We start from the raw sequence: 6,821 nt of genomic DNA on the forward strand, positions 1-6,821 counted from the left end.
GTGCTAGGGACTGAATCCAGGTTGGCTGCTGCAAGGGAAGTGCCTTACCTGCTCTGTGCTATCTTTCCTGCCACTTAATTTTAATTTTCCTTCCTGGGTGTGAACAATATTGCTGCAAAAACCTATGCGTGACACAAACATTTAAACCTACTAGAAACAGTGGCAGAAATCTCTATAAATCTCTCTTAGAGGATTCTTAGCACTGCTGCTGACTCTGGTGAGCAGAGCATGAGAGGTAATTATTCCCCATATGGGTGCTTTCTGTAGTTACCCTAGAAAATTAAGGATACTTTTTTATTTCAGGGGAAATTTTGTTGGCCAAAATCTTGAGAATTATAAGGGTAGTAGAAAGCTAATGCTGATGTCACTAACTTGCAACACTTCAATTCCCTTTCTTGCTCAGGTTTCTAGAATAGACAAAAGAGAAATAACTGGCTTCCTCAAAGCAGAAAGTTTGTTCTTGACCATACAGGGTGGCCAGGCTATCTGAATGACTAACTAATCAATTGATTAACCGTCTTCATTCTAGTAAGGGAAAGCCCAATGATCAAGCCTTACTTTGATCAGATAATATCAAAATATATATATGTATAGATATATTTGTGTGTGTTGTTGAATTATCTTATTTTTATTAAAACAATAAGACATTAAGACAATGTTTTAGGACAGAGAGAGTGGGCAAGGCATTTGCCTTACATGTGGCTAACCCAGGTTCAATCACTAGCACCCCATATCCATCCCCTAAGCACTGCCAGGAATGATCCCTGAGTACAGAACCTGGAGGAATCCCCAAATACTTCCTGTTGTGGTTCAAAAAATCCAAAGAAAATAGCAATGATAATAAAATTAAGCCCAATGTTTCTAGTCTAGGTCAACCTTTGATTGACTTACCTTCATTAAACACTTTATAACATAAAATACATCATGGTACATTTTAGATATGCCTAGAATTTAGTTGTCTCTGTTTTAAAAACTACATTTGGGTGGGGTTGATTTTTTAAAACTCCAAATCTGTGTATCTTCAGTAATTACTGGTGACTCTTATTGCCTTTTACTTGTCAGAATGAGATCTAGTACCTGGGGAGTTTACATACATTTTCTGTGGCAATGGAAAATTGACCCTTGTCTGTCTGAGAAGAGAGACAAGAGAAATACAGTTCATTCAAGAATTATACTATAAGCATTAAAATCCAGACTAGAGATTCCTGACACTATTCAAGAAGACATGTAGAATAAAGGGACATCTAGATTTCATTGTACCCCCTTTATTTCCTTTGCTGTAGTGATTCAGCTTGATTATATATGTATGTGATACTTATTGGACATGTCTGATGTCTCTGTGGTCATATACATATATAACAACATGTACTTTTATATTTTGTATTATTGTGACTGTTGTATGTATATCTTCCCCATTAGATCCCAAATTTAGTGGCAGCACCTGCTTAGACAGCATTTGCTCATCACTGAGTGTTCAGTGCTCTTAATAGGACTGGTGTAGGGTTGACTTTTGACAAAAACCAATTAAATAAATGAACAAAATAAAATAAGTTAGAAAGCAATTAAATAGTCACATAGAGGACCAGAGAGATAGTATAGCAGGTAGGGCACTTGCCTTGCATGTGGCCCACCCAAGTTTCATCCCCCAATATCCCATATGTTACCCTTAGCACCACCAAGTGTTTCCTGAGCGCAGAGCTGGGAATAAACCCTGAGCATTGCTGGACATGGACCCAAAACAAAAGTACCAAAAGTCATGTATTAAATATATGGGGGGGGAGTGAGGGAATGGTTATTTTTCCAAATATTTGCTATGTACAAAGTGCCATACACATTGATGCTTTGTGGAATGAACACCAACAAAAAAGAACGCATGAGTTGTGAACTGCAATCAACAATAATGTTCAGTATAGACTGCTGCTAGAGAAGCAGTGCAGGAGTTAAGGAACTTGTCTTGTGAACAGCTGACCCTGGTTTGAATCACCATCACTGGTACCACATATGGTCCCCTGATCCTGGAAGAGGATGTCAGTGATATGATGACTCAGATCATCACCATTAATGATAATCTAGTTCAGTGGTTACTTGTATCTCCCAGCCAAGAAATGCCCCTAGAATCCCCAGTGCTCTTCCCTAGTCCATGAAGATGAAAAATGATGGGGCTTCACACATTTTTTCCAATTGTAAGAGCATATAATATTCTTCTGTGAGCATTCTTAGCTATCCCCTTGCTTGGATTCTCATTAGGAGACTAGCTAGTGAGTTACTGACTTACTATCTAATGGTTGGATCAGGGTGCAGTAAGGAGGGACTTCTCTTCTTCATCTTTTCTGTCTCTAGTCTTTCAGACATATAGGGTTCCAATTTTTTTAACTGTGCTCTTTCATATGCTGAAGGTCTGTGCATTCCACAGGCTAATCCATAGGATTATGTTTGCCTGTTGGGGATTGTAATTTCTGTATGACTGATGTCTCTGATGTTTTAGAATTGGAGCTCAGCAATCATGGTAAACACTTTCATTCTTTTCTAAAGAAAATGGTGCTTTTAAAGTGATTAACAACTTATATGCCACTTCCATCTTTTAATACTGAGGGAAAGTGTTTTGAAGGGAAGGGTTTTTTTGGAATAGGGACAAACATACATTTCAGGGACTTTTTGATAAATTTTATTGAAATGGGAGTATATTCCAAGAATCATTGTAGCCTCCAACAATACTTTTCTTCTCAATGTGTGCATAGGATGTGACTAAGATCATATAAAGGCATGCCCCTGATCACTCTAAATTATTTTATACTGGCAGTGATCTCAACTTTAAAGCCATGATATACCACAGAGGTTGGCTAAATTTTCAACTACATGCGTATTTATCTGATGGATTGTTTTCATTCCGGCTTCTCCATTGTGCCATTTTGTGCAATTGCTCCACCTTAGGGAGTCAGTGCAGCCATCTGCTGAACACATGAATACTAAAGAATTGGTTTCCTTAGTAACAATAGCCATGAAGCAGCTCAAAGAATGTCCTTTTTTGCTGTCAGTCTAACTTTCTGTTTGTTTTCTGTTGGTCACAAGGAAAAAGACACCCAAATCAGGCCTGCTCCTATGGGATGTAATTAATTCCTTGACCCCTAGCTGATGGGAGGCTTGGCTTCTGCACACTTTTTCTTCTCAACCTGCCTTGATGTTCTGTGTGGGGAGGACACAGCCAGAGCTCCGGCAAGGTCTATGACCATCTCCAACTGATTTTCCCTTTCTTAGAGACAAAGTCTGGGGCCATCATGCAGGACACATAACCGAAATGTCCCTTTCTTTCTGATGGCACTATGATATAACTTGCAAAAAAGAAGATATGCTTTCTTCCGACAATATAAAAATTATATTAATCAAGTAGAGAAAGCTATGCTAACTTTCCCAATTAAAAAAAAAACTGAAGGCTTGAGGAGATGACCCAGTAACCCGGGGCATATGCCTAGCATGTGTAGAGATCTGAATTTGATACTCTGCACTTCATGGACCCCTGAAACTGAAGTTGCCTGGACACCTCCAGCACCATTAAGTGCCCCGAGAGGGCTTGCATTGGTGAACCCAAGCACTGAACTGTCAAGTCATACCATAAGTGGCCCCCAAGCTCCTGTGTATTACTGCAGCCTCTTTCCCTAATTTCTTTTTCAGTCTGTTGGTTGTGAGAAATTGCTTACTTTCTACTTATCTCCTAAATTCTTGTCAAGTAGAACCTAGAGGACCCTAAAAGTAAAGTAAAAGTAAAGGCCCTCCCGTTGATCATCAATTTGCCCGAGCGGGCCCAGTAACATCTGGAGCGATAGCACAGCGGGTAGGGCATTCGCCTTACAAGCGGCCAACATGGCCGACCTGAGTTCAATTCCTCCGCCCCTCTCGGAGAGCCCGGCAAGCTACCGAGAGTATTCGATATGCCAAACACAGTAACAACAAAGTCTCCAATGGAGACGTTACTGGGCCCGCTCGAGAGGACCCTATTTCTTTTTTTTTTCTTTAATTTTTTTTATTAGTGAAACACCATGAGGTACAGTTGTAGATTTACTATTTTTTGTGCTTGGGTTTCGATTATACAATGATCAGATACCCATCCCTCCCCCAGTGCCCATTTTCCACCACCATGGATAATATCCTCCCCACCCCCATCCCCCCATCCCCCCCTGCCTCTGTGGCAGGGCAATCCCCTGTGTTCTCTCTCTCCTTTTGGGTGTTGTGTACTGCAAAAGAGGCATTGAGTGGCAAACATGTTCAGTCCATAGTCTACTTTCGACATGCATCTCCCCTCCTGGGAGGATCCTCCTAACACCCTTTATTTGGTGCTCCCTTCTCTATCTGAACTTTCCCCTAGAATACCCAACTGGCCTCTAAGTTATGGAGTAATCCTCCTGGTGCTGATCTCAGCTATTCTTGGATATTAATCTCATATTTTGTTACTTTATATCCCCCAGATGTATGCAATCTTTCTATGTCTGTCCCTCTCTTTCTGACTCATTTCGCTTAGCATGATACTTTCCATGTTGTACCACTTGTATGTGAATTTCATGACTTCATCTTTTCTAACAGCTACATAGTACTCCATTGTGTAGATGTACCAAAGTTTCTTTAACCAGTCATCTGTTCTTGGGCATTCAGGTTTCTTCCAGTTTCTGGCTATTGTAAAGAGTGCTGCAATGAACAAACAAGTGCAGATGTCACTTCGACTATACATTTTTGCCTCTCTGGGATATATTCCCAGGAGTGGTATTGCTGGGTCAAATGGGAGCTCAATTTCTAATTTTTTCAGAATTGTCCATACTGTTTTCCAGAAGGGCTGAACCAGTCGACATTCCCACCAACAGTGAAGGAGTGAGGGGAGGACCCTATTTCTTTTATTTTTTATTTTTTAAAAATTTTTAATGAATCACTGTGGGGTATGGTTACAAACTTACAAATTTTCATTCTTACATTTCAGTCATACAATGATTGAGTGCCCATCCCTCCACCAGTGCCCATTCTCCACACCAATATTCCCAGTATCCCTCTTTCCCCCCTTTACCACCCCTGCCTCTCCCCTCTGCCCCCCGCACCCCGCCTCTATGACAGGCACATTTCCTTTTACTCTCTCTCTCTCCTTTAGGGGGTGTTGTGGTCTGCAATGCAAGTATTGAATGGCCATCATGTTTAGTCTACAGTCTACTTTCAGCACACCTCTCCCATCTTGAGTGGGCCCTCTAAACTTGGTAGTTCCTTCTCTATCTGAGCTGTCTTTTTGTCCAGCATGTGAGGCCATCTTCCAAGACATGGAGCAAACCTCCTGGTACTTATCCTTGGGTGTTGGTCTCCCATTAAGTTACTCTATATTTCACAAATGAGTGCAATCTTTCTATGTCTGTCCCTTTCTTTCTGACTCTTTTCACGTAACATGATACTTTCCACATTGATCCATTTATATGCAAATTTCATGACTTCATCTTTTCTAACAGCTGCATAGTATTCCATTGTGTAGATGTATCAAAGTTTCTTTAACTAGTCATCTGTTCGTGGGCACTCAGGTTTTTTCCAGATCCTGGGGCTATTGAGAGCAGTGCTGCAATAAGGACCCATTTCTTAAGAAAGCAAGAGACATGCCCCTGGAGGTCTCAGCCTCAAACCCTGCTTTCGGAGGCGCTAAGCTCATTTCTTGACTCTTTTATTAGATTAGAGCATCTTATCTCCCGATCCCATTCTGGGGTACCTGGTACTGTGTGATGCTATCTCCTGCTTAGATTACTCACGGTAGCCACAGCAGCTTTCCTCTGCACAGCAAAGCACGTGAGACTTTTGACCCCAGCTGTCTTCCAGGGCTGAGTTCACTAATATATAAACATCAACACAATACCACATGATCTGGGGGTGACAACATCAGTCCTGCTCTCAGTAGCCCAACTCCAAGGCTATGAAGTCAAAAGTCAAAATTCCTGACACACAGTCCCAGTGATGCAAACTAGAACTTAAAACCAGACTGAGGGGCTGGAGCAATAGCACAGCCAGTAGGGCATTTGCCTTGCATGTGGCCGACCTGGGTTCAATTCCCAGCATCCCATATGGTCCCCCAAGCACCGCCAGGAGTGATTCCTGAGTGTAGAGCTAGGAGTAACCCCTGTGCAATGCCCAGGTGTGACTCAGAAAAAAAGCAAATAAATAAATAAAATAAATGAAATCAAATATTGTGAAATACTTTATAAAAAAAAAATACAGACCGAGCACTGGGATTTAAGTGATAAAACAGCCAAGCCCAGGAATTTAAGCAGAGACCAAGCAGAAGGGAAGGAAGGTGAGATGAACAGGTAGCTGCTCTGGGAGGAAGGAATTTGAAATGAGTAATGAAGAGGTAGCAGGTTCAGCTCACAGAGCCCCTGCTGAGGTTGTAGTCTTTAATGGGAGGGTGAGATGCTGAATCAATTTAATAAATATTGAGAAGTGATCTGACTTTCATTTCGGAAAGACTGGCAGTTGTGAGTAGAATGAATTTTAAGGGCAAGAACTGCAGGGATAAGCTAGAAGCCCTTTGCAGGCAGTAGTTACAGCAAGCAGTGATGTTGCCTGAATTTGGGCACAGGTAACAGGGACAGAGAAAAAGGGCCGTTTCACTGTTTTCCTTAGGAGACTCCATCTGCTGGATACCTCCTTCCTTCCACTGCATTTATAGCTTGGGCTCCAGGCTCCTTTTGATATATCTTCAATTCCATCTGGTATTTATTAACTTACGATCCCACAACCTGTGATGAATGTCATTTTAATTCACTTCTGGATTCTAATTCAGAGGTTATCACTTGGCAAAGAAATGTTGA

This window comes from Sorex fumeus, unplaced genomic scaffold (genome assembly GCF_029834395.1).
Source record: "Sorex fumeus unplaced genomic scaffold, SorFum_2.1 ptg000037l, whole genome shotgun sequence".
In the NCBI taxonomy this organism is placed as follows: domain Eukaryota; kingdom Metazoa; phylum Chordata; class Mammalia; order Eulipotyphla; family Soricidae; genus Sorex; species Sorex fumeus.